Genomic DNA, 15402 nt, shown 5'->3' with positions numbered 1-15402 from the left:
CCAATCAGTTTAGCGCTAATCTTTTCCAGATACCTATCTTTTACCATTGCCTTCATTTACCATGCTCTCTGTATTCCTGATCTATAAAGTAACTTCATTCTGTCTTCCCTTTTTCCTTTTCCTTTCTCCTCTCTCCTCCTTTCTTCCTTCCCTCCCTTTTTGGAAGGTATCTCTAGTCATCCTTTACTTCAGTGTATTGTTCTTTGTCAAATTCTCCCCCAACACTGGTGTAAGCACACACAAGCTTACACACACACACACACACACACACACACACACACAATTTGATATATATCTTGCACCCTCCTGATACTTCCAAACTTTCCCTCTGCTGGAAATTTTGTAAGCTCCTTCTGTTATGAAGAATCCCTTTAATTCTGTTGATAGTCTAAGATACTTGTGGCTGAAATATACCAGGCTCTAAGTCAGTCTCCTTTTTCAGCTTCAGCAACTGGCTAACAGGCATCTCCCTCCTTTACTGCATATACTGAGATTCTCTTGAGTACTTGCTTCTTCCACGTACCTAAACTCTGAAATTATCTTTTCCATTCACATTCTCCTGTATTTCCACTCCAGGGCTTTGAGTATTCTAAAGAAACCATAAATATGAATAATCCAGGGAGACATAGGAAGATTTAAAAGTCCTGATAGGGAGTCAAGTAAGCAAAACCAGGCCCTCATCACCTATTTTACAGGCCTTATGATTGGTCTTTCTGCTTCAAGTTTCTCCCACTCCAGTCCATACTCCCACTAAGCTGTTAAAATGATCTTCCGATTGTATAGGTCTAATTATGTGAAATCTCTTATCCCAAAATACCTGCCATGATTCCCTATTCCATTCAGGAACAAACAGAAAATTCCCCTTTTAGCTTTTTAACCCTCTTCAGAACCTGGCCCTTTCCTATCATTTCTGGGTTCTACTTTATTTCCTTCTTTGTATTCTATGGTCCCGTAATACTGGTCTGTTTGCTGTTCCTTGCATAGGACATTCCCTTTCCTATTTTTCCTCATTCCTGGAATTCTTTTCCTCTTTTTCCTCTACTTTCCTTCAAGACTCAGTTTAAATTCTGTCTTCTGAAAGAGGCCGCTTTTTTCCTCCTGCTATCCTTTGGTAGCTGCTCAATTACACTGTATATACCTGTATACAAAGTGCTAAATAAATGCCTGTTGATTGATTATTGACAGAATACATACAATGACCACAACAATGTCAGTGGAAAGAACAAAGTGAAAATGAAAATAATACAATTAAAAGGACCAGCTTTGGCTGTGGAGAAGAGTTGAAAAAATAAATTTCTACCTTCTCAATGCAGAGATGGGGTCTATGGATGTGGAATATTGCATACTGTCTGACTTGGTCAATCTGTTGACCAAAAAAGTTTGTTGGTTTTACTGAATTATTTCTTTGCTGTAAGGGAGGGCCTGTTGAGAAGATAGGAGGGATATACAGGCAGTTCTGCTATAATATGAAATCTGCATTCCTAAAAATCATTGCACAATGTAAAATAAAAACCACTAGGCTAATGGGGAAAGTGAGGCTAGAGGAACAAAATCATCGTCAATGACACATTTAAAAAAGATAGAAACCTGATAAAAATGGTACCACAATTTTATACATGTTAAATGGTTTAAAAAATTACACAAATCTTATAAACAATGGTGGTAGTAGCAGTTTCTAGCTGTTATTCAGCTAGTTCCTACAGGGTCTGGGCTGGCAAAGTTGAGCTGATGTAGGTGAGAGAGAGGAGCCCTGATGGGCAATAATTAAGTCAAGGGGGCCTAAGCCAAGGCTGAAAGTGAGAAAGGGGGTAGTTTTCCTCAGTCTCCAGCTATAACCACACCAGAAAATATACAATAAATGTATCCCTTTGCCTTAAAAAAGAACTCAAAAATGCAAATTAAGACAACTCTAAGATACCACTACACACCTGTCAGATTGGCTAAGATAACAGGAAAAAATAATGATGATTGTTGGAGGGGATGCGGGAAAACTGGGATATTGATGCATTGTTGGTGGAGTTGTGAACGAATCCAACCATTCTGGAGAGTAGTTTGGAACTATGTTCAAAAAGTTATCAAACTGTGCATACCCTTTGATCCAGCAGTGTTACTACTGGGATTATATCCCAAAGAGATTATAAAGAAGGGAAAGGGACCTGTATGTGCACGAATGTTTGTGGCAGCCCTTTTTGTAGTGGCTAGAAACTGGAAACTGAATGGATGTCCATCAGTTGGAGAATGGCTGAATAAATTGTGGTATATGAATATTATGGAATATTATTGTTCTCTAAGAAATGACCAACAGGATGATTTCAGAAAGGCCTGGAGAGACTTACACGAACTGATGCTGAGTGAAATGAGCAGGACCAGGAGATCGTTATATACTTCAACAACAATACTATATGATGACCAGTTCTGATGGACCTGGCCATCCTTAGCAACGAGATCAACTAAATCATTTCCAATGGAGCAGTAATGAACTGAACCAGCTACGCCTAGAGAAAGAACTCTGGGTGATGACTAAACCATTACATTGAATTCCCAATCCCTATATTTATGCCCACCTGCGTTTTTGATTTCCTTCACAAGCTAATTGTACAATATTTCAGAGTCTGATTCTTTTTGTACAGCAAAATAACGGTTTGGTCATGTATACTTATTGTGTATCTAATTTATATTTTAATATATTTAACATCTACCGGTCATCCTGCCATCTGGGGGAGGGGATGGGAGGTAAGAGGTGAAAAATTGGAACAAGAGGTTTGGCAATTGTTAATGCTGTAAAGTTACCCATACATATAACCTGTAAATAAAAGGCTATTAAATTAAAAAAAAAAAAAAGAACTCAAGTTTGCTTAAAGAAATAGGAGTGGATAAGGCTGCAGTTTGAGTTTCTATGAAGTGATGTTACCCACACTATCAGGACCTACAGACAGTGACCTGAGGAAGAAGCTGGGAGATGTATGAGATGCTCAGTTCAGCTGGAAGTAGTTTTCTGTTTACTGAGATGAAGTTGTACATTAGTAAATGTGGTTTTATTAAAATTGGTCCTTAATATATCAAATTGCTTTGGGACAAATTTAATGTGAAGTTAAAATAAAAGATAACCATATTAAAAAAAAAAGAAGTTTCTTCAGGACAAGAAGTACTTTATTTTAATTTTATCCCTGAGGACCTATCACAATACTTGGAACATAGTCGGTAATTAATAAATGATTGCCTGTTTGAGTCCTAAGATAAAGGTCTGATCAAGAAGCTCTGTATTTTTCCCAGTATACACTGCAAACTTCTCTGCCTCACAATAAGGGCCTGGTTCCAACCCACCTTGCCCAATCAATTTCATATTATTCTTCATATACCCTATGTTCTAGATAAAGCGCACATGAATTTCTTCCTTCTTTTCACTGCTTTTTAGCATCCCTATTTTCTTTCAAGGCTCAGTTTTAGATGCTGCCTCTTCCATGAAGCTCTCCTGGACAGCCCAAGTTGTCAGGGATCTCTTCTTCCTAAAATTACCTTATTTGCAATTCCTAAAATTACTTATTTGCAAACATGTAGCAATCAATCAAGTGATATTTATAAGAAAAAAGGCCTTATGAATCATCTACTTTGTGCTAGCCAATGTGAAAGTGTTTGGGACACAAAGGTAAAAGTGAAACAATTGCTGCTCTCAAGGAGCTTACCTTCTCACAGAGAAGATAAAAATATGCTCATAGAAGTATTAAGAAAACAGAACCAGAATGAATAGCAGGGAGTTTGGGGAGGGAAGGCATGTGTGGCTGTGGGAATCAAGACCTGGTGGCATATGAACTGAGTCTTGAAGGAATCCAGGGATCCTGGGAGAAGAAAATGAAGAGGGAGGGTGTTCCAGGGAAGGTGAAAAGCCAGTGCAAAGGCAGAAAAATGGGACACAAGTGTCATGTTGGCAAAGCAGCAAGGAGATCAATATTGCTAGTCTGTAGTGTGTGTGGAAAGGGTAATGTCTAAGGAAAACAGAAGGCAAGGAGAAAGTCAACATATAGAATCTTTAGATGTCAAATACAAGAATTCATAATTGGTCTCAGAAGCAAAAGGGAGTCACCATATCTTCAACCTAACAGAAGATTTTTTGAAGGCAGAGTTTGGTTATATTTTTACACAGTAGGTGACTAACAAGTGTTTGTTGAATTGGGCCCATTTTTTCCCCTTACAAGTATGTATGCTGCTTGCTCAGGGTCCAGCACCCAGTGGATAATGATTGTATTAAATGGATAATTGTTAAATTTAGTCAAAATGTGGATCAATAAAAGGCAGATTACCAGCAAAGTTATCAAAGGCACAGCATGAAATAAAGTAACCCCTACCAAACTCTAATACCTAGGTCCTAGGTAAAGAAATATACATAAGATGGCATTTCTGCATTAAAAATAAAGCCTTAGGGAGAACCATAGCACTGTGAAGAAAGTGGAGGATTTGGAATCAGAGAGGCTTGTTTCAGTCCCAGCTCTGCTCCTCCCTTATACTTTATGTGAGCTTGGACAAATCCCTTTTGCTCTCTTAGTCTCAGTCAAATATAAATTGAGAGTTGGCTAGTGCCCTCATGTTCTGTTTAGAGATCGAGAAGACTATTCTAAGACAAATACCCTTTGCTGATTTCCCTAGGACATCCCAAGCTGCTTCAAACTTCATGTAGCACTTCTGTCTTCCAAATTTCCAATCTACACTTGGATTTCTGGTGGCCTACTTCAAGGTTAGTGTCAGGGAGGAGAAACCCAGAATGCAATGAAGAAACTTTTCCCCAGAGGAATAAATTATATTGTAAGACTATTTCAAATCTAAAAGTATAAATAGAATTATTTAAGCTAAAAGGATATAGGCTTTTCTTCATGCTTACAGAAGGAATTCCAGTCATGGGGCTTGAAAAATGAAGTCATTTTTTATTCCTATTTCTTTAGAAACAAAAGTTAAATTGGGGGGGGGGGAGGGGGGAAGTAAGCTTACTAAAGTTGCCACAGAAATAAGTGATAACTAAGCTCACTTTAAGGAAAGTCATAAAATGAATAGGAAAAGAGCTGACTAATTTTAAGCTTGACAAATTGCCTATTTTTAAGAAGTTCAAATAAAATCAAAACCAAAACCACAAGCCATACCAAAACAACAGCTGTGTTTATGTTTTGGTTTATTGAATTTGAACATCCCTTGCAATGCAATGGTGGGGGGAGTCATTGTATATAATAAACAAGGAGAAGGGCATTCAAGTGTTTGCTGCAAAGTATGTGCCACAGGGAAAAAGTATTTTAGTTCAAAATTATCTTTATTAGTTGAAAATGCTCTGATACCAAGGGCAAAAGCAGTTTAGCATAAAGAACACTGGTTTCAGAGGGAACCCTGATTTAGCAGAGGGCTCTATGGGCAGAATACTCATGTCTCACATGGAGTAGTTAGGAAGAAGTACTTTTAAATCCTCAAAATACTATAGAAATGGGAGCTATGATTAGCAGTCAGCTCTTGTACATGTAAAATACTAATAATTAAACCAAACACATCCTTTCTGCTTATAAAACACTGGAACAATGGGAATGGCACAGATTTTGAGTTTCTACTCAGATATTTACTTATTAATTATGGGACTGTGGGCAAGATCATTTTCTAGTACTTATTTATAAAATGAGGATAATGCTAACATAACAAGCTTATGAAAATGAAAAATATAAAAATGAAATAATACCTTTAAAATTCTTTGTAATTATGAAGTGCTTTATAAATGTAAATTTTTTTCTCACATAGTAGTTTGAAAATCTTGGAAGAAAGATACTATTTAATGCCATAATTTTGATATTCTATAATTATGACTGAAAAAGGCAGTTTGGGGTTCATTTCTTATTTCAGTGTAAGCATCCTTCTGAATTACCCACCATCCCAGATCTTTAACATTAACTGTGGCCCACTCACATTCATGACTATGTTAGAATCTTTAGAACAGACTGGACACTAACCCTGCTTGGATCACTCCTCCATGGTTGGCCCTGCATAGGGCTTGGTTACAAATGGAAATGTATAAGCAAGGGGCTCCATGGGATATGTCTTTCCAGGGAATGAATCCTGAAAGTGGGAGCTCTATTCCTCCTGGGTAGACCCTGGGACGGCAATGGAGGAGACCCAACTGTGGATGTTCCTGTAGTTCCCAAAGCTCTTTGACTTCCAGGATAATGATATGGTCCAGGCTTACTCTTTGCCACATGGATAGGTTGAATCCCTTGCTGATCCTCTCCTTCTTGCTGATGGCATGAAAATGCCAAATTTGAATTTTGCATGTGGTTATTTTCTTATTCTTCCCTTTAGATTTCTATTGAGATGAAAATCTAGCAGAAGGAAAAACATACCAGTTTGCCTTTTAAACACGTACAACAGTCATCAATAAACCCAACTATAATCTTTTGAATGACATTCTTCCCAATTCCAAAATTAGATTTCTGAAATTGAACTTTAGAATTTGAGAATATAATAATGGATAATAGATGATTTTAAATGTAAAAGAACCACAAATCTTTGTGCTGAAAAACAGATTTTTAAAAAGATACCAAGAAACAAGGATAAAGAATGAGGAAATCATGATTTTAAACACAATCCAAACCAAGATTATTTCCCTTCCTACAAACTGGAAGATTTATCTGATCTTATTCCCTCGGTATGTTTATTATATTAAAAACCACCCCCAAACCAGTACCAAAGCCAAAAAATGATATACTGGTGGCTTGGATTCAATATTTACATGGTTACAAATACAATAAAACCTCAGTTACTTGGAACCCCTGAAGAATGGATGATTTTGTGCATATTTCCAGAATTTCTGGATAAGTGAACGTTGTGCCCTTTAAGTAAGAAAATCTTTAAATTAGTAACTAATAGGAATGTAAAAATGCATGAAACAGATTATATGCTAACCTGCCTTATATCAGAACATTAACAATTTAGATTTTTCTTGAATCAGAATCAACATAAATCATTAGATTTATCATTAGATTCTACTGTGACAGTGATGTCCCTCTCTAGAGTTATGAAGTCCATAGGATTGTCTTGGCCACAAGCAGGTCTACACAGTTCTATTTGAAAGTGTGCTTTCTTTGTGGCTTCCTGTTTCCTCCCTCATTGTCAGTTATTACTTTTAATCTGTTCTCTCTATACCTAATGGAACTTTAAGTCTCTATCTTAATTTCTGCTGCTTTAGAAACCAGACATACAAGACATTTAGAGAAGAAATGTGTAAAATATAGGCTTCTGGGTAAAAAGGTCCTTTACTTTGGACACTCAGAAACTTTTTATGTTTATTTCCTGGTTCTCAACCACGTACCTGATAAGCAAAGCTGCTGGGTATTATGCTTAGCATAGTACTGAATATATAAAGTAATTACTTAATAAATGCTTCTTCATTCATTGATTTAAATAAATGTTTAAATCAATGAGTGGACTAATAGAGCAATGGTATGGCTGATTTGATTTCTCTACAGTAAGAAAGGAGATATGGGGCATGGCATAGACATGACTGGAAAGCAGGATGATAGCTTGAGAATAAGTAGGACAAGTTGAAATGTTTACCCATCAGATCCCAGAGTTACAACTCTGGAGACTTCATAAAATCAGAACATATTGTATTTGAAAAGATCCTTACAGGCCTAACCCATACTCAAACAAGAATCCCTTCTGTGGCATACTCAGAAATTAGTCCTCCCATCTTTGTTTGAAGACCTCTATTAATAAGGAAGCTATTACTTCCTCAGAGAAACCAATATACTTTTGAATAGCTCTAATTAACAGGCAGTTTTTCCAGACATCAAGCCCAACTCTGCCTTTCTGCATCTTTCCCCCACTACTCCAAGTTATACTATTCTTTGGAGACTAGCAGAATAAGCCTCATTTTTTTTCCATAGCTCCTCAACTTCTTGAATATAATTAACCTTCCCTAATTCAAGTTTTCTCTTTGCTAACCTACAGATCTCTACTATCTTTAACTGATCCTTATATAGCATGAACAAGAGGCCCTTTACAATCATAATATCATTCCTCTAGGGAATGCTCTTCAATTAGTGGGATCTTAATAGTCTATTCCATCCTCCCCATAAAATGGATGAGAAAATTGAGGTGCATAGAAAAATAACTTGCTTGAGTTATATAACTAGTTTAGTGGCTGAACAATATTATTTCCCATTGCCACACTCCAATCTCCTCAGGGTCTCATTTTAGGGAATGAGGTACTACCCTAACAATTGTTCTTATTGAAAAGGATGAAATTAGGAAAACCAGTACTCTTTAAAAAGTCTATTTTGAAAGGGTATGTGAATACATATGCATTATACTTACATATTAAGGAAATAGTTGAGAGACAGATAAAGCTTTTTGCACCAAGGGAACACAATAATCATTCATCCAATTAATATCTGAGTACCCAATATGTACAAGATATTGTGCTGTATTACTCTTGAGGATAAAACTATGAATTCTGGTCCTCTCTCCTTAAGGTGCTTATAATAGCTAGGGATAGTAAGCATGGGTAGAAAGGAATGAAATTTTAGATAATTTTCATAGATGTATATGTGTGTGCATGTACATTCACGCACATGCGTGTACACACACACATACACACACACACACACACACATCCCTACTGCTCTTGTAAGAACTTGAGCAAAATTTTTAGTACCTAGTGAGAGCCATGAAAATCTATTTTATTCTTTATCCAAATGGAATCTTAAATAACTGACTAGAATTCAAAGGAACAGCTGTAATATGCACTAGTTCTAGAAAGATGGTCATTAACCACTACATGAAAACTTCACTGAGTTTTGCATGTTAACCATGAAAGTGCAGATTTAACTCATATATTCAATGAAAGGATGATTTTACTCATCTGAGGTACAGAATCCTTTAGACCGGGCCACAGAGTATTCGATCAAGGCATAAAGTTGAGTTCTTATGGCATTTATATCACTTATATGTTTTACAATTTTAAAAAATATACTTTCAACTTACAAATTTTTTTTTGACAAATATAAGTAAAATGTTCCTTAGAGTTTTCAATAATGATTATGGAGTCCTTTTATACATGATGGATTATACAAAAACTGGATATTGGAACCAACATAAAGAAATGCCCAAGTCCTAACTAGTGAATATCAGAAAGACTGATAAAAGATTCTTTCTTTCACTGCAGTCTTATTCTTTTCACATCATCTACTAATACATGGATAAACTCCTTGTGAAGGGAAAGAAAAAATGGTATAGAGAGCAGAACATAAGGAAGTGTTATGAATGAAATGTTGCAAATAACTTAAAATTTAAAAGATAGATAAAAATTGACCACATGCATGTTGTTAATATTAATTTTCACTATTTTTCTTAGGCATTAAAAAAAAAGACATGTTTAGGATGAGGGACATTTATTTATATTGTTAACCAAAAGTCATCTTTGTCACAAATGTATTTGAGGGGTAGGATAGCAGGAAGTGAAAGTGGATTTATAACACAGAAGGCAATTGGATATCTCCTTGTACTATATATTTGATAGGATACAAGTAAATTTTACCTTTAGAGTAAGGACTGGTAAGATAAATATTTCATTTCCCACAAACCTAAAGATGATAAATTATAGTTTCAAGTGAGCACACACAAAAAACTGGCTAAGTATTAGACAACTCTAGAAACTTCAGTAACCTTAGGCCATTATAGCATTTTATTAGGTGATTGTTGCTTTATTCATAACTAATTATATTAAATGTTTAAGGTTTAGTAGCTTAAAACTGAATCCAGACTTTCAGGATACCTTGTATTATATTACAATCTGATTACTAGAATAATAATTTAATGCTGTCTCATATGCAAAGATATTATTACCCTACCATTAACAAGTTCACTTTGTCTTGCTTTTGTAATATTGGTAATGAAATAATTTTGATTTATTACCAAATTTACAAACCACCTAATAGATGGAAGACCTTGGCCTAAGCTCTGGTTATTTAAAAACAAACATAAAAACAAAATAACAACAACAACAAAAAACAAGAGTCTGTGCCCTGAAGAAATTTTCTATTTAATACAGAAAATGATGCAGGATGGAAATAATCACTTTAGGATATGAAAATATACAAGTTCAAAGAGTAGCATAAGTGATTTGAAGAGGAAAGCTTAAGTTGTATTTAGGGAAAATTAGGAAAGACTTCCATGAAAATCCTTTCATAAAGGTGTCTACTTCTTGTTCTCCACATTCTAGCCAATTTTGTCTGTCATTATCTTGCCTTGAGAGTCTTCTACACACTCTGCTTTCCAGTTACCATGAGTTTCCTAAGCCATCTTCCAGTCAGTATTTTCAAATAGGTCTTGAAGGGGATGTTTTCAACACATGAGAATATAGATTGTGACACAATAAACTAGAAATCTCTGTTAGCATCAGCCTATGAAGAGTTTCGAGTACCATTCTAAAGGGATTGAACTTAGTTCTGAAGACATTAGGGAACCACTGATGGTTTTTGAACAGGTAAATGATTTACATTTGATCTCTGAATTAGTCTACCTTTATATCTGTACAAAAACCACGTTTCAAGAAGGGAAAGGCTGTACATAGAGAATCCAATTAGAAGGGATCTTGTAATAGATCAAAGAAGAGGAGATAAGGATGTAAATAAGGTCTGCAGCAGCAGGAATAGAAAAGAAAACCAATATAAGAGAGAATGTAGAAATACATTTAATAGGAATTGGCACCTGATTTGATATGGGAAGAGAGAACGATGACTTGGAGTCTAACCTGGGGAACTAGGGGTGGAACAAAGAGCATTAATAAAGATTTGAGGAGGTGACAAGTTTTAAAAGGGAAATGAGTTCAGGATTGTATCTGAAGTTAAGCCATTGGCTCAATATCTAGCAGGCAATTGATGGGGAGGTGAGAGAAATAAAGAATAGAAGAAAGAGGAGAGATAGATGAAGAATAAGGAAGGAGAGGGGAGTAGGAAGAGGAAGAAGGGAAAAGAGGAGAAGAGAAAGCTCACACAAAAAAAGGAAAAACTTAAGCCAAAAAGAATCTTGGTTAACAACTAAAACTTAGGAGCAAGAGAAACCAGTGAAGGAGAAGTTATAGGATCAGAAAAGTAGGAGAACAAAGAGGGGGCAAAGTCATGGAAATAAGGGAAGAGAATTTCAAAGAAGAAGAATTAAATCTATGATATTAAATTTTATATTCTAACAGCAAATTCACATATAATATTTTACTGGTTCTCTTTGGAATTCGGTAAAAAGACTACTGTGAAGGATATCAACTAGGAAGGATGTCTCTAATGAAGTAACACAAGGCAGTGCAACCCAGTTCAACATCTTTTAAAATGTATGATAAAAGTGTAAATGGCATACTTATTAAATTTGTCATTTACATAAAGTTGCTTGGTATAGCTCATATACTGGACAAAGGTACCTTGGTAAAGCATTTATTAAAAGCTTACCATATTCCAGGCACTTGTTAAGCACTGGAGATATAAATAAAAGCAATCTAGACAGTTACTGATTTCAAGGAAATTAACATTTTAATGGAAATAGACAACAAAAAAAGGATGGAAAAAAGGCATGTGTGAATTGTGGTGGTATGGACTGATAGAGAGGGAACTGACAGGGAGGCCTAGGTTCCTAACTAGCTGAAGAGAAAGCATGTCTATCATCTCTCAGAGAAAAAGAACTCAGAGGCAAAATCCAACTTACCCAAGAGGAGGAGGGTATTGTCTAAATGGAGAAAGCATGGCATGGACCATGGAATGATTTGGAGACCTGGGTCCCAATCAATTGAAAAGTAACACACATTTATTAAATGTCTGTGATGGACAAGGTATTGTCCCCTAAGCTCTAGAGATATAAAGACACATCTAAACACTTCCTGTATTAAATATTTTAAATAAGCACATGAAGTAGAAGAACTGGAGAGGTCCTCAGACCCTGCCACCAAGTCTAATATAGGCAACAGAATCCCTTTTACAACATTCCTATAGATGACATGTGGTCATTTAGCCTTTACTTGGAGATTTCTAGTAAAGAGGATGTTCTAGCACCTATGTAGTCCATTTCACAGCTTTTTTTTTTAATTTTAGTTTTTTTTCTTTTATTAACTCAAATTCCGCCTGTGCAGCTTGTCTCCTGCTCCTGCTTTTGCCCTATGGGACTAAGCAGACTTTGTTAGCCCTTCAAATACTTAAGACATATAGCATTTCTGCCTGTTTCCTTTCCTTGATTCCCCATTCCCCAAGAATTCTCTTTTACAGGTGAATCACTTCAGTTTAGAATACTACACCTGGAGTCAGGAAGATCTGAATCTGAATTTAAATCAGGCTCTGATTCTTCCTATCTGCTGCTCCTGCACTAAGCCACAACCTCCATGTCTACCTGTTTCCTCAGGAATGAAATGCATACAATGATAGCCCTCCTTCCCAGGGATGTTGAGGATCAAATGAGATAAATTCTGTAAGCCACTTTTCAAACCTTAAAGAATTATACAAATACTCATTTCCCCCCCCCCCCCCCCCCAACTCACTGGCATAGGGAATGAGCTCAAGGTTCTAGGTTCTACATTATTCTGGTAACCATCGCTAGAAGGGCCACAGTTTGACCCTTTATAATGACCTTCATAAAATATGTGTTCTGTGCAAAATGCTGTTCTTAACATAGCCTAAGAGCTTTTGGGACTGTCATATAATAATAGTATACATTTATATTGCATTTAAGATTTGTAAAATGCTTTCCATGTAATCTCATTTGATCCTCACAGCAACCTTGTGAGTGCTATTATTTCCATTTTACAGAGGAGGAAACTGAGACTAAAAGAGATTAAGGCTAACTCAGGGGTCACTTAGCTGACAAGTGTATGAGACAGGATTTGAACTTATATTTTCCTGACTTCAAGTTTAGCATTCTATCTACTATGTCACCTGACTACAATACTTACTCTATGATCTCATTATGAGTTTTTGGCTCTCAAAATCACACATTTTCTTCACACCAATTGCTCTTTAGACATGCCTTCCCAAACTTGTATTTGTGGAGTTGATCTTTTTTTTTTTTTTTTAAGCCTAAGTAGAACTTATATTTATTCAAATTCATTTGTTAGATGTAATCTAACCAAAAGAGTTGTAAAGATCTTTTGGGATCCGATGTGTTAGCTAACCCACCTCATTTTTTTGCCACCTGTTAAAGGTCCAACCTGAAGATGTATACCTTCTCTTTATTAAGGCAATACCCCCTTTATGTATGCAAGTGATATCACTCCATCATACCTTCTCCAGCAGATCACCCTATTATCTTTACTCTTTCCTTAATCTTTTATCATATCCTGGCTGCTTCCCTGCTACCTAACAACATGCCTGTATCTTCTCTATCCTCAAATAAATCTCAACTGTTCCATCCATCCCTCTTAGTTGTTGCCCTTTGTTCCCTCTTTTGTAGCTAAACTGCTTGAAAAGGATATCTGTCTATAATCAATGCTTCCATTTCTTTCCTCCCAATCACTTCTTAAATCTATAAAGTCTGACCTCATCTTTCAACCCAAATTGCTCTGTCCCCAAAATTACCAATGAACTCTTTAACTGCCAAATCTATTGGGCTTTTCTCGGCTCTCATCCTCTTAAATCTTTCTGAAGCCTTTGATACTATCAATCTTCCTCTTCTCTTTGATCTGTCTAGGTTTTCAGGATACTCCTCTACCTGAATTGTTATCCTAAGTGTTTGAGTGCTCTTTTGGTCTCCTTTGTTGGATGTTCCTCCAGATCATGCCTGTTAACCATGGATGTCTCCAAAAGTTCTGTCCTGGCCTGCTTTTCTTTTCTCTTTATGATGATCTCTTCACTTCATGTGGTTTCAATTACCATCTGCAGATAATTTTCAGATCTACTTTTCCAACCCTAACTGGATCTAGAGCCCTAACAGGTCTCTTCTGACTTCTCATTTCTCAGACTGCCTATTGAACATCTCCAACTAGATATTCTGTAGACCAGGGCTCTTAAACTTTTTCTACTTGTGACTTTTCACTTGATAAATTTCTATGCAACCCTGGGTATATATTAAGTATAGAAAATAGGTATAAAAATGAACATTTACTGACAATAAATCACAATTTCATGGCTCTCCATTCAGATACAAGATCCAATATGGGCTTGTGACTCTCACAGTCAAAGAAGTTGGGCTCCACCCCAAATCTTTCCTCCTTAACTTCCTTTTTATTGCTGAGAGTTCTGACCATTTTTGCAATTCCCCAGGCTTATAATAATAAGTGTTATCATAAGTCTCTCTTACCCTCTATCTAATCTCTTGTCAAGTCCTGTCAATTCTACCATCTCAACCTCTCTCTTCTATGCCCCCTTCTTTCCTTCAGACACTGCTACTACCCTGGCATAGGGCCTCAGCACGTGCCTTTCCTGACTCCCTAAATGTGAATTCCTTTTCTGGGATTAACTTGCATCTACCAAGGAGGTCTCTTATGTACACTGATGTTTGCGTATTGTCTACTGTATTAGAAGGTTAGCTCTTTTAAGACCAGAGACTGATGCTGCCTTGCTTTATATTTCTAGTACCTAGCACTTACTAAATGCTTGTTAAGTTCTTAGCTGACACAATGGCATTCTTATAAGTAGATATGAAACATGATATCTGTTCAAGTTGAAGGTTTATTTCATTTTAACTCATTTTCTTAACCATGCTTATTTTATGTGCCAAATTCACTTTGCAGCACAAAAGATAGCTGGGTTTTCCTCAACTTTTCTTAATCCCAATTAGGAACAAAACTATCAAGAGATAGCAGAACACTATCCTTACTTCAGAATTTTATGAATAGTATCATAGATATTTTATTATGTGTTCATTTAATGCTCCCAAGGTCAATGCACAGATAAAGGGTTTATTTCAAAAAGGAGTTGTGTCACTTGATGAAAGGCATTATATACAACAGAAACTTGGAAACACTCGTTTTGCTTTAACTATCTAAATCTTAGCAGCAACCTTTTATCTTGATGTTACTCTGCTCTCTGCATCATTTTGCTAGAAATAAAGGAACACCCACTATTTTATTAGCAATATCACAAGGAAATATTGCACTGTACACCATTCCAACTTGAAAAATGGTCTCCAGGTACATGATTTGTTCATTCTTCAATATCTGATCTTTGGCAAAAGAGATTTAATTAAAATAGAAAGCAACTTGAAGCAGTGCTTCATGGCCACTGATAGTTGGCATGTAAGGGTTATGGATAAACCTTATGAGTATAACACTGGAAAGACTGGCTCAATCTTAGCCCAAGCTTTTTTGTGACAAAATAATGAGAGTGCAGGCTAAAAGCAGTACCTGACAAAATAGCAACAGATGCTAATCAAGAGTTACATGAATATGTACAAATAATGGAAGAGATA

The 15402-nt window shown here is 36.2% G+C and overlaps 1 protein-coding gene across 2 annotated transcripts in view; it reads right to left on the bottom strand.

The window, feature by feature from the left end:
- The window catches only part of PIK3CA (phosphatidylinositol-4,5-bisphosphate 3-kinase catalytic subunit alpha), an 86101-nt gene that overhangs the window by 40543 nt on the left and 30156 nt on the right, over positions 1–15402 (bottom strand). Inside the window, exon 2 of one of the 2 annotated variants that reach the window (XM_031957696.1) lies at positions 5976–6341. The exons of the other annotated variant lie outside the window; for it this stretch is intronic. The gene's annotated coding sequence lies outside the window, so the exon portion shown is untranslated. The remainder of the gene's footprint in view (positions 1–5975; positions 6342–15402) is intronic. 2 annotated transcript variants of the gene reach the window in all.

This window comes from Sarcophilus harrisii, chromosome 3 (assembly GCF_902635505.1).
Source record: "Sarcophilus harrisii chromosome 3, mSarHar1.11, whole genome shotgun sequence".
In the NCBI taxonomy this organism is placed as follows: domain Eukaryota; kingdom Metazoa; phylum Chordata; class Mammalia; order Dasyuromorphia; family Dasyuridae; genus Sarcophilus; species Sarcophilus harrisii.
This window is presented reverse-complemented; position numbering and strand designations above follow the sequence as displayed.